A 13,821-nucleotide genomic window follows, 5' to 3' on the forward strand; every position below is an offset into this window, starting at 1 on the left:
TTTAGTTGCATAAATTTCCTTTTAAGCATTGCTTTAGCTGTGTCTACAAATTTTATTGTTATATTTTTATTCTTATTTATTTCAATATACATCCTAATTTACCTTTTGATGTCTTCTGAGACATAAACTATTTAGAAGTATGTTTCTAAATATTTGGGGATTTTTCCAAATATCTTTCTATTATTTATTTCTAGTTTAATTCCATGCGGTCAGAGAAGAGTTTGTGTGATTTAAATGCTTTTGAGTTTATTGGGACTTGTTTTATGCTGTACTGGGAAATGTTTTATGTGCATTTGTTTCATGGATAGCTCTCTAAATGTCAGTTAGGCCTAGTTAACTGATGATTCCTATTCAGTTTTTCTATATACTTGCTGATTTTTTATTTGTTCTAATAATTATTGAGTGAGCAGGTGTTAAAATTCCAACTATAATGGTGGATTTGTCTGTATCTTTTTGTATTTCTACCAGTTTTGTTTCATGTACTTTTGAAGCCTTTGAAAGCTCTATTATTAGGTGAATAAATGTTTAGCATTACTGTGTCCTCTTGATGAATTGACCCTTTATCACTATGAGATAACTCTCTTTCTCCCTAGTAATATTCTTTGCGCTGAAATCTACTTTGTTTGATATTGATGGATTGTCTCCAGCTTTCCTTTGATTAGTGTTTCCATGGTGTGTTATTTTCCATCTTGTTACTTTTATCCTATTTTTGTTTTTATTTTTAAAGTGGATTTTTTGGAGGCAAAATATAGTTCATTTTTGCTTTTACATGCAATCTGACAATCTCTGCCTTTTAATTAACATTTAATGTAATTATTGATATAGTTGGATTTAAATCTACAATCTTGCTATTTGTTTTCTATTTGTTCCTTTGTTTTTGGTTCTTGGTTCCCTTTGCTCTTGGTTCCCTTTTTCCTTTTTACGCCGTCTTTTGAACTAAGTACTTTTTAGAAAGTTTTTAAAAATAGACATTACTTTTTAGAGCGGTTTTAAGTTCACAGCAAAATTGAACAGGAAGTACAACGAGGTCACATATATCCCCTGCTCCACATCCACATAGTCACCACCTCTATCAACAACCACACCTGAGATGGGGGGATTTTTTGATACAATTTGTTACAGTTGAAGAACCTACACTGGCACATGATCATCCCTCAAAGTTCATACTTTACCTTAGGGTTCATTCTTGGTGTTGTACATTCAGTGGGTTTTAACAAATGTGTAACAATACGTATCTACCATTATAGTATGGTACGAAATAGATTCACTGCCCTAAAAATCCTCTGTGTTCCACCTATTAATCCCTCCCTCCCCCTTCTCTACCTCTGGCAACAACTGATCTTTTCTACTGTCTCCACAGTTTTGCCTTTTTCGGAATGTCATATGGTTGGAATTACACAGTATGTAGTCTTTTCAGATTGGCTTCTTTCACTTAGTAATATGAATTTTAGGTTCCTCCATATCATTTCGTGGCTTGATAGATCATTTGTTTTAGACTGAATGATAGTCCATTGTCTGGATATACCACAGTTTCATTTATCCCTTCACCTACTGAAAATCATCTTGATTACTTCCAAACTTTGGCAAATATGAATAAAGCTGCTATAGAAATTCATGTGCAGGTTTCTATGTAGACATAAATTTTTCACTCATTTGGGTAAACACCAAGGAGCACAATTGCTGGATCATACAGTCAGGAGTATGTTTATTTTCACAAGAAACTGCCAAACTGTCTTCTAAAGAGGCTACACCAGTTTGCATTCCCATCAGCAATGAATGAGAGTTTCTGTTGCTCTACATCCTTGCCAGCATTTGGTGTTGTCAGTGTTTTAGATTTTGGCCATTCTACTAGGTGTGTAGAAGTACCTCGTTGTTGTTTTAATTTGCAATTCCCTAATGGCATATGCAGTAGAGCATCTTTTCATGTGCTAGTTTGAAATACGCATTTTTTGTGTGTGTATGAGGTGTCTGTCTGGGTTTCTTGCCCATTCTCTAATCTGTTTTTATTTTTTTAATTTTCTTATTACTGTGTTTTGGCTTCTTTGTATATTTTCATTAACAGTATTTTATCAGATGTATCTTTTGCAAATAGATCCTCCCAGCCCTCCCAGTCTATGGTTTGTCTCATTTCTTGACTAGTGTCTTTTGCAGAGCAGAAAGTTTTCAATTTAATGACGTCCAGCTTATGAATTATTCTTTTCATGGATTGTGCCTTGGACTATGGTATCTAAAAAGTCATCACCATAACCAATGTCATCTAGATTGCCTCCTATGTTATCTTCTGTGAGTTTTATAATTTTGCACTTTACATTTAGGTCTTTGGTCCATTTTGAGTTAATTTTTTGAAGAGTATGTGGTCTATGTCTAGATTTACTTTTTGCTGTGGATGTCCAGTTGCTCTAGCATCAATTGTTGCAAAGACTGTCTTTTCCCAATTGTGTTGCCTTTGCTCCTTTGAGATCACTTGACCGTATTTATGTGGGTCTATTTCTGGGCTCTCTATCCTGTTGCATGGATCTATTTGTCTGTTCTTTTGCCAGGACCATGCTGCCTCGATTATTGTAGCTCCACAGTAAGTCAGGTCATATCTGTCCTCCAATTTTGTTTTTTCTCTTTCAATACTTGAGGTCTTTTGCCTGTCCATGTAAACTTCAGAATTAGGTTGTTGACAATATAACTTGCTGGGATTTTGATAGGGGTTGTGTTGAATCTGTCATTCTAGATAGGAAGATAGATGTCTTGACACTATTGAGTCTTCTACCCATAAACATGAAATATCTTTCCACTAATTTTGGGGTTTTTTTTATTTCTTTCATCAGAATTTTGTAGTTTTCCTCACATAAATCTTGTATATATTTTGTTAGATTTATATTCAAGTATTTAATATTTTTAAGGTGTTAGTGTAAATGATGTTGTGTTTTTAATTTCAAATCCCAATTGTGTATTGCTAGGATATGGGAAACCAGTTGACTTTCGTATGCTGACCTTGTATCTTGCAAACTTGCTATAGTTGTATACTCATTCTAGGAGCTTTTTGTTGATTCTTTGGAATTTTTTTACATTATCATGTCATCTTAAAAAATTGACAGTTTTATTTCTTCCTTCTCAGTCTGTAAACTTTTCATTTCCCTCTGCCTCATTGCATCAACTAGGACTTCCAGCTGCAATATGGGAAGGGAGTAATGAGAGGGGGCATCCTTGTCCCATTCCTGTAATTATATTCTTAATGATTCCATTTTATTTCCTTTGTTGTCTCATTAGCTATAACTCTTAGTTTTATTATTTTACAACAAAAGGTTTGTAGTATATATAGTCTACCTTCAAAAAATACACCACTTCATATATAGTATAAGAACCTTGAAACAGTATGTATCCACTTTCCCCTTCCTGGCCTTGTACTGTTGCCATGTGTTTTACTTCCGTGTACGTTATAGACGTCTCAATTCATTATTACTTTTGCTTTCCAAAGTCAATTATTTTAAAGAGTTTTTAAATAATAAAAAGTCTTTTCTATTTACCCATTATTTACCATTTCTAGCGCTTTTTGTTCCTTTGTACAAATCCAGATTTCCATCTCATCTCATTCTCCTTCTGCCTGCAGAAATGCCTTTAACCATTCTGGTTGTGTAGGTCGGCTGCTGCTGAATTCCTTCAGTTTTTGTATGTCTGGAAAAGCTATTTTTGAATTCACTGCAGAAGTTACTTTTGAAAAATGTTTTCGCTGGGTTTTGACAGATTTTTTTTCTTTCAGCATTTTAAAGAGGTCGCTCCATGGTCTTGTGTCTCACACTGCTCCTGACATGATGTCTTCTCTCATTCTTTGTTCCTTGGTATGTAATGTGTCTTTCCACCCCACCCCCACTCCCTTTCTGGCAGCTCTTTACGATTTTATTTTTATCCCTGGTTTTGACCAATTTGATTGTTTCTTGGTGTGATTATTCATGGGGTTTTTGTTTGTTTGCTTGTTTTGTGAATGGGGTTCTTTAAGCTTCTTGTGTCTGTGGCAGTACAGTATTCATCAAATTTGGAAATTTTCAACCATTACTTCTTCAAACATTTTCACTGTTCATCCTTCCTTCTTCTTTCCTTCAGGGACTCTGTTTACATATACATTAGGCTGTTTGAGGTTGTGCCATAGCCTCACTGATGTTCTTTGATTTTTTAAAAAATTCTTTTCTAGTTGTTTCATGTGGCCTCACTTCTATTACGACACCTTCAAGTTTACTAATTTTTTATACTGCAGTGTCTAATCTATTCATCTCATCTGGTGTATTTTTCATCTCAGATATTGTCCTTTTCCTCTCTGGGAGTCTATTTGGGCCTTTTTAATATTTTCTACATCTCTACTTAACATGCTCAGTCTTTGCCTTCTTAAACATATAGAATATGTTATAACTACTATTTTAAACTTTATCTGCTAACTCTTATATGCATTATTTCTGGGTCTGTTTCTTTTGATTTTGTAGCTCATTATCAGTCATTTTCCTGCTTCTTTACATGCCAGGTAATTTTCTGATTGTGAATTTTACCTTGTTAGTGCTAGGTACTTTTGTATTCCTTGAGCTTTGCTCTGGAGAATAGTTAAGTCACTTGGAAGCAGATGTATCCTTTCCAGGTTTGCCTTTAAACTTTGTTCAGAAAGACCAGAGATGCTTTTCGTCTAGGACTAATTTTTTCCTACACTGAGGCAGTACCTGATAAGAAATCTAATCCAAATTCTATTCATTATGAAGTTTTCCGCTCTGGCTAGAAGAAATATAAACTATGCTGCCCCTGTCCTCTGCTCCTTTTGCGGGGGTTCTTTCCAGCTTCAAGGATGACACATCAGAACAGGTGTTTGCTGTTGTCAGTGCTGAGCCACTCAAGGACAAGACTGATCTCCCTCTGTGCTCGGAGAGCTGGTGACCGCACAGCCTCACTCATAGAGCCTGGCCTTTACACTTGTTATTCTTATTGATCAGTTCTTACAAGTGTCCCTCTCCAAACATGGTTTTCCGGCAGGCCCCGGAGAGGAAGTCATCTCCTTCCTGCCTCTTCCCGTGACCTGGAGTGGGAAGGACTGATCCCTCAGGTACAGACTATGTATAACCTGGCAAGGAAGGAGCCTCAGAGCCCACACGATTGATGTGAGTATAAAATAAGTAAACGGGCCAGCTTGTGAGTGTGTGTGTGCGCTTGCATGTGTGTGTGTGCATGTGTGTGCATATGTGCATGTATGTGTGTGTGTGTGTGTGTGTGCACCCACATGTGTATGTGTGCATGTGCTTGGGTGTGTGTGTGCACGTGTGGCCCCGATGTCATGACTTCTTCCCTTCCTCTCCACCCGTTTACTCTCCCATTACTTTCTGCTCATCTTGTATCTGGAAACCAGAGTATAAAGTCAATGAATAGCCAAGAACTATGCCCAGAATGAAAACACAACATAGCTGTCAGGAAAACGAGAGGTGTGAAAGTTAGGGGAACACCTGCTCACAGGAAATTAGTAGGGTGTCTGGCTCTAAGTACCACCCTGGGGAGCCCAGCTCAGCTTCCTATCATGATTTAACCTCTCTGTGCCACCGTTTCCTCATTTTTTTACATGACAAAGACAATATCTATTTTATAGAGTCACTGTGACGATTAAATGAATTCAATTCATAAAATACCCCCACCAGTGCCTGGCACTGAATAAATGTCAACTCTTATTACGATTGTATCTAAATGTATTCCACTGCCCCCGTCTCTAAACCCCAGTTTCCTTTCGTGTCAACTCTTAAAACTTCATTTAAAGAGAAATTACAGGAAAACTATCACAGAGGTTTAGTGGAAGAAATAATGTATCATTTTGGCAATTTTTTTCCCCAAAAGAGATGGTCAGAACCATTTCAGGGATCATCTGATTACATCCTGTAAGCAGTAGGCACAGAAAGCCCTCTGGGTATATGAAATCAGATGGGCATTTATTCAACACATTCCTGTCCCGGGTAGCTTACAAAATGAAACTAACACAGCAAAAGGACCCAGCAGTCCAGGAGCTTAGCCGCCTAGAACAGTCATCATAGGCAGGGCAAATGTTAAGTTGAGGGTAAAGTGTTGAATGTTCCTTGTTTTACTGAAAGTCATTATTCAGCTGTTCACTGAGGCCACGTGCTAACGAGGGCTGGTAACTCCTATTCCCGGTGTGCTTCTTGTTTTCTAGGCTTCACAGCAATGGGACTGACTAGTATTTTATAATCCAGACCAATGTGTCCTGTGGGGTGTCTCCAAAAGAGGAAAATCATAAAAGGAATAAAAAAGATGCTGGCTGTTGAGCTCTAGAAATCCAGCTGCCTTCTCCCAGCTTCTGGAAGCACAAGGGCTTCATTGTGTATGGAGAAAAAAAATGGAACTGAAGCTTTCCTGCAAGCATATTTGAACTTGGACCTCCAGTGCATAGATTAGCAGCCAGCTCCCAGCCCCCTCCCCTCTGCTCCTCTCCATCTTTGCAAGAGAATTTAGTTCCATTTTAGTCCAGGGGACATGGCAAAAACAACACTCCCAACGCCACTTCCATTTTTGGCAATGGGATCCTTCAAACAGTGAGAAATAGCATTTCAGCTCACAGGCCCCTTAGATTCTCTGCCTCATACATTAGTTTCCTCTGCTCACTTCAGAGGTAAGGGATGGGTCTGAAGAGTTGGGGTTCATTTTCTGAGTTGTTTTTTAAGAAGAAAGAAAACAAATACCAGCAAAAAGAACGGAGTCACTGATTCTTAACCCTGGAAGGATATTAGCTAGCCACCCAGCAACTCCCCTCATTTTTCAGATGAGGAAACTGAGGCCAATTGGCTACTAGACTGAGCAGCACTTTGAGAGGTATCCCTGGGACGAGTCATCTTAGGACACCAGAGAGGATGAAAGCCATGGCCCCATTTCCCTTGTTTACTTGCATTGCGTTATTAACTGATAAATTGTTCTATCCTGAGTCCTGTGCTAAGGAAAAGGATGCAAACCTCTACCCTGTGGGAGTTCATAGTGACTAGTGAGTTTCCTTTTCTTTGAATTCACATCATCTCTCATACACCTCCTCCCTGTCAATGAAATAATAAACCATTCTTTTCATCACTTGGTTCCCATTTTTAGAGTCATAGTCATGTTTCAGGTTCCCTCCTTTTTGATATACCAAGCACTGTTAATTGTTCACTTAAATAGTCCTTCTCTCTCTCAACAGACATTTGCCATCTCCTACAGGGAGTCAGGCACTGTCCCCTACCACGGGGGTAACTTCCTTTTTCCTCCATCCCTTCTGTCAACACCCGAATCCCAGACTTTATCACCTTCCAATTGACTGGTATTACAAGAACTACCTGGCTGCCTCCAGGCCAGCTCTCTGTCTCCAACATGTCATGTCTGATGCATTTTCCTCGAACAAATTGCTGGTCATGCTGTCCTCCCACTCCCCCGTTTTCAAATTTTCCTGCCATCACCTTACCTCCCCCAATTTATCTCCCCGCTGTCCTCACCTAGCACTTCTTTTCTTTAACTGGGAAATTTCACTCATCCTTCAAGGCCTGGGGTCAAGTATCATCCATTCTCTGAAATGTTCCTCTTCCCCAACATCAGAGGACTCCCACCCTCCCTGGGCGCTCACCTCTAGCACAAGACTGCTCAGATTGCCAGATGGTTATTGGTTCATTGGTTATCTCCTTACCTGGGCTCTGAGCTCTTTGAACACAGGGACCATCCTTTTTATGTTGTAGTCCAGTGTCCAGCAGAGCACAGGTGCTCAATAAACGTCCTGCGTGGAATAAATGAAGCGCTCCCAGCACAGCCCAGAGTCCTCCACAGGGGCTTAACAAAGACCTGCTGAGCCCAGAAGGTAACCTGACACCAGAGCTCAACATCCAGTGATGCAGGCAGGGATGTAAACAGCAATTGTGACGTCAAAGCTTGGTTCCTAAGAACATTTTTGTTTAAAGGGAAACTTCCCTTTTTGGGTAACCGAGACCAAAGAGGCTCAAAGCCAAAGCAGCACTGAAAGTCGTCCCAGGACAAGCTGTCCTAGGACACCAGAGAGTTCTCCTTTCAAGAAGAAACTTCTCCTTTTGACACGTGATTTTAAAGAATTACAAAGAAGGTAATCCGAACTCACTCATAAATGCTAAGGAACACAAATATTCTGTTTCCAAGGGAAACAATCTCACTCCACCAAGCCTAAGGAAGATGTATCTAATCTGGAATTAATACATTTTAAGAAAAATTTAAACAATATAATTAGCAACATGAGACACATGGAGGCTATGATAACCAGGATGAAAATAGATGTGATCTTTTTTGTTGAACCACTTCAATTACTATTCATTTATTCAAGAGGATGTTGTTCCGATGCCCTTGCTACCAGAATGACCCTCTTTCTATTTTCTTTAAATACTTTCCTTAAACACCTAAGCATTTAAGATTGCAGACTTATTTGCTCTTTGTCAGTTTATACAGTATTTTCACAGTTTTTAAAAGAGTGAAGAGTGATTGCTTCAGAAAATTGAGCATATCAGGATGTTATTATGGGAGATTATCAGCCATTAAAAATACACTTCCCGTGATATGCAGAAAACAAGACCAATTTCACTGGAAAATGCAATTTGTTCTTCTGGAATTAGATCCTGTGTCAGACATTATCGAGTACATATTATGGACAAGATACTGTGCAGAAAACCAACTCCTTGTTCTCAAGTTGACTAAATACAAGAGGAGGATGCGAATAGGCAAGTTCATCACTCACACCCTTCACGTGTCTACAGAAATGGCAAGCTCTCTCCATTACGAGGCTCGCTGTTTAGACACGCCTCACTTTTGCGTGCGGCTCATGGCTCTGAGCAGTCTGTGAGAAGGAGGTTCCTGGTGAGGACATCTCTTTCACCATGGCTTCTGAATCAGCCTGCTCCCAGCCCCTGGCCCGGCATAGTGGGCCCCTGCTACTACTTCGCAGTTTATCCTAAATGCATTTGTTCATTTTTGATGTCCCAGGAACCGGGGCCACTGGGTCTCCTTTGGGTTCAGAAACCTACTGTCTAGAAAATAATTGCAACATCTACAGTCATTGAAATGCATTCAGAGGCAGTTTCTCAAGAATTAAAGAACTAAAGTTGCAGAAAATATGTTTCCATCTAAACTGGAAAATAGAAAGGTTCCCAGGACCTCTGGCTTTCCTCCAGGAAAGGACTACCACACCACAGAGGAATTGGACTTTTGCCTAGTGGCTTCTGCAATGACCTGAAATTTATATACTTTTCAAATAGATGTGCTGCCGAGTGACCCAGCAGCAGGAGCGTTTTCCCAGTCTACGATACAGAAGCCATGTAATTCCCATGTTCTTCTGCAAGAGTCCATATATGCTACACCCAGGACCTCCTCCGGACCAGTGCTCAAGGATTTCTGCCACTTGAGCCTCTCTTTGCCAGTGGCAGTGCTATCCCAGCCTTAGCAGCGGGCCCTTGCCCAAAATTCCCTTCAGTTCTGTTAATCTTAACAGATATTATCTATATGCCAAAAATTGTGTTTAGCTACTAGAAGTTAAACAAAAGAAGAAGATCTGATCCCTGGTCTTGATCTAATAGACAATTGCTATATAATATAATATCTTAACCAATCAGCACAGACGAGGCAGGAGTAGGGGGCATTGGAACTCAGAAGAGAGAGTTAAAACCCAACACGGGGGTTTGGGAAATGCTTCTTGGAGAAGATGACATAAAAGGTGACATTCTTAAGGGAAGGAGTGGGGGTCAATCATATAAAGGGAAGGGTGTTCTTGGCAAAGGGAACAGTAAAAGCAGAGGTACAGCAGTACAGAGAGAATGGGCTGTGATAAGGAGTACAAGTAGTTAAGCATTGGATGAGAAGTTATAAGAGAAATACAAAGTAGAAGGTCTGATAGAGGTGAGACAAGGGGGTGTAAATTTATAGAAGATAGGATATGATGAACCTTGGATGAACTGCTAAAGAGTTTGGACTTTATTCATTACATAAGGGGTACCCATTGGTGAGTTTTGTTTTGTTTATGTAGGGAGTTGTTTGGGTGGATAGTATTTTATTAAATTTACCTTTTAATGTTTTATTATCCAAAAAATTCGTATTCATTTTATTTTTAAGAAACTAGAAACAGCCACCCCAAATAGCCTAAGCAACCTTAAAAAAAAGTTGGAGATTTCACACAGCTTGAAATTAAAACTTAATACAAAGCTACAGTAATCAAAACAGTGTGGTGCTGGCATAAAAATAGACCTATTGATCAAGAGGATGAAACAGACAGTCAAGCAATAAACCCTCATATGTATGGTCAAATGACTTTTGACAAGGCTGTGAAGACCATTCAATGAGGAAAGGACAGTATTTTCAGCAAAGTAGCTATTCACATACAAAAGAAGTAAGTTGGACCCTTATGCTATAATATAAAATTTAACTCAAAATGGATCAAAGATCTAAATATAAGACCTAAAACTGTAAAACTTCTTAAAACATTGAGGGGGTAAGCTTCATGGCATTCGATTTGGCAATGATTTCTTGAATATGACACAAAAGTGTAAGTAAAACACACAAAAAAAGTTGCTAAACTAGACTACACCAAAATTTAAAACTTTTGTGCATCGAAGGACACTATGTCAGAGTAGAAAGGTAGCCACGGAACTGAATAAAATTTTTGTGAATCATATATCTGATAAGAGGTTAATATATAAATATATATTAAAAAGACTTACAAATCAACAAAAGAAAAACAAACAACTGAATTTAAAAATGGGTAAACTGAGTCAAATAGATGTTTCTCCAAAGAAGATATACAAATGGCCAATAAGCACATAAAAAGGTGCTTCACATCACTAATCATTAGAGAACTACAAATCAAAATCAGTGAGATCCCACTTCACGCCCAGTAGGATGGCTATGGCCAAAACAAAATAAGCACACAAATGAAAAAATTAGAAGATAGTAAGTATTGGTGAGGATACGGAAAAATTAGAACCTATGTGCACTGCTCATGGGAATATGAAAAACAGTATGGCAGTTCCTCAAAAGAGTAGAAACAGAATTACCATATCATCCAGCAATTTCACTTCTGAGTGTATCCCTGAAGGAATTGAAAGCAGAGACTCAACCAGATATCTGTACATTCACGTTCATAGCAGCATTACTTACAACAGCCAGAAGATAGAAGCAACCCAAATGTCCATCAAAAAATAAATAGCTAAACAAAATGCTATATTTGATGCATAGAGTGGAATATTATTTAGCTCTAAAAAAGGAAATTCTGATACAAGCAACAAAATGGATGAATCTTGAGGATGTTATGCTAAGTGAAATAAGGCAGTCACAAAAGGACAAACGCTGTATGAGCCCACTGATGTGAAATACCGAGAGTAGTCAAGAGTCAGATTCATAGAAACAGAAAGTAGAATAGTGGTTGCCAGGAGGTGGGCAGAGGGAGGAATGGGGACTTAGTGTTGGACAGTCTAAGTTTGGGAAGATGAAAAAAAAAATTCGGGGATGGATAGAGATAACAGTTTCACAACAGTGTAAATGTTTTTCTTTTTTATTGGGGGGGTAATTAGGTTTTATTTTATTTATTTAATTAATTTATCTTTTAATGGAAGCACTGGGGATTGAACCCAGGACCCCAAGGTCATACTAAGCATGCACTCTACCATTGGGCTATGCCCTCCCCTCCTCACACACAGTGTAAATGTACGCAATGCTACTGAACTGCTTCTTTAAATAGTTAAAATAGTAAGTTTTATGTTATTTAAATTTTACCACCAAAAAACCCTAGGAACACAGGCAAGCAAGAAACTTCTTCATGGCCTTATGCAACATTCCCAATCTCCAGTACCAATTATACACTCTGGAGTAGGGAATGGGAGAACACGTGATGTGGGTCAGTTTGTGTTTGCAGTCGTTCACGCCAGCTGTAGACAGGAGATGGCTTTCAGCAGGACAAAATGAGAAGTAGGGAGCTTGGTTAAGTAGTGGTAGCAACAAGGCAAAAGATAAGGAAAGCCTGAACCGGAAAGTGCTAATTCACTGCTAAGGAAGAACACATATATCAGAAAAACATTTAGGACCTGAAATGAGCAAGATTTGGTGAGCAGCCAATGATGAGGATGGAGAGGAAAATATCCAGGTACCCAGTTTTAGGAATTTAGTGAATAGGGTACCATTATTTAAGACTCCATTCTTTCGTCTTGGATGCCAACATGCCATCCAGACTAAGGAAGATCCGGAAACTTAGGGGCCATGTGAGCCACAACCACAACCACATCGATAAACACCGAAAGCACCCAGGAGGCCAGGGTAATGCTGGTGGCATGCATCACTTAGGATCAACTTCGACAAATGTCACCTGGGACACTTTGGGAAAGTTAGTATGAGGGATCACCACTTAAAAGAGGAACCAGAGCTTCTGCCCAACTGTCAGCCTTGATAAACTGTGGACATTGGTCAGAGAGCAGACACGGGTAAATGCTGCCAAGAACAATACTGGAGCTGCTCCTGTCTCTGACGTGGTACCATCGGCATCCTACAAAGTTCTGGGGAAGGGAAAGCTTCCAGAACAGCCTGTCATCGTGAAATCCAAATTCTTCAGCAGAAGAGCTGAGATTAAGGGTGTGGGTGGGGCCTGTGTCCTGGTAGCTTGAAGCCACATGGTAGGAGATCTATTAAATGTTATCAAGTGATTAATATTTAAAAAAAAAAAAAACTACATACACAGAAAAACAGAAACTGTAATTTAATTAGAAAATTGAAATGATTTAATTAAATGTAATATAATAATTTAATTGGAATTTTAAATGGTTTAAGTAAAAATTTAATAATTGGGAATGTGATTGTGGAGCTTTAAAATTCGTTAATTTGGTTAAAATAACTATTTCCCAGAACTCTCTTCCCCCCTGCACGTTCCTGGTTAGGGTGGAGCACAAGAGATGTTTTGCATGAGCTTTGAGAGGTGGGTTAAAATAACTATTTCCCAGAACTCTCTTCCCCCCTGCACGTTCCTGGTTAGGGTGGAGCACAAGAGATATTTTGCATGAGCTTTGAGAGGTGGAAGGGAAGCAGAAGCCATAAGGTATGTTCTGATGCACAAACAGTTGGTACAGGAGGCACCAGTGCAGTTCATGCACATTGTCTCTTATCTGGGGCCTCATCTCCTTGGCGTGGAGCAGCACCCAGTTCTGCAGTTGCTCTACCTCGTCCTGGATCCTCCTTCAGCTTTTTTGACTCCTCGGCCAGGTAAGTATTTAGCACCATGACAAAGTGTGCCAGCTCCTCCTGCAGACACCCACTAGGGTGAAGGCGTTGGTGATGAGGAACTAACACAGGTTACAGTCCATCTTTGTAGGTCCCAGCTGGTGGTTCGGGGTTCCAGCTCCTTCCTGCCCCTCATCTCCGTTTTATATCCGTCTTCCCTTCCTGACTGCCTGCCCTGTAAACTTCACGCTCTAGCGTCAGGCACAGAGACCACAGTCTCACTGAGATCATTTACCTACATCTCACAATTGTGTAAGGACAAATCTTCAGTGGTTTTATTTCTCTGATCAAACTCAGACTGATAGAGAATTTGGTGCTGGACATAATTCCAGAGGTCTAGGACCTGAAGGATGAGTTCTTTGAATTGATTCTCAGTTATCTGGAATTGATTCTCTGATTTTATTAGATTTAAAGGTATTAAGGGCCCTGTTTCAAGTGGGCACCCTGGTATTATACGGCATGGAGTATTTAAACAGTTACACAGATTATCACCCATTGACACTTTTAATCAAAGCCTATGGAACAGAGGTGGAACACGTTTTCTGAAAAGGGACAGACAGTAAATATTTA

At 39.4% G+C, this 13,821-nt stretch overlaps 1 protein-coding gene and 1 pseudogene across 5 annotated transcripts in view; one reads left to right on the forward strand and one right to left on the reverse strand.

The window, feature by feature from the left end:
• ADORA3 (adenosine A3 receptor) overlaps positions 1 to 7,796 on the reverse strand; it is a 37,247-nt gene extending 29,451 nt beyond the window's left edge. For 4 of the 5 annotated variants that reach the window (XR_004322774.1, XM_032487326.1, XM_006182878.3 and 1 more), the window contains exon 1: positions 7,670 to 7,790. The gene's annotated coding sequence lies outside the window, so the exon portion shown is untranslated. Of the gene's footprint in view, positions 1 to 7,669 lie in introns of all 5 variants that reach the window. The other variant, XM_014557751.2, reaches the window with a different exon arrangement.
• A 4,240-nt stretch (positions 7,797 to 12,036) lies between these two features.
• Positions 12,037 to 12,641, forward strand: LOC102515932 (annotated as a pseudogene).
• The last annotated feature ends 1,180 nt before the right edge of the window (positions 12,642 to 13,821 follow it).

This window comes from Camelus ferus, chromosome 9 (genome assembly GCF_009834535.1).
Source record: "Camelus ferus isolate YT-003-E chromosome 9, BCGSAC_Cfer_1.0, whole genome shotgun sequence".
NCBI classification, from domain to species: domain Eukaryota; kingdom Metazoa; phylum Chordata; class Mammalia; order Artiodactyla; family Camelidae; genus Camelus; species Camelus ferus.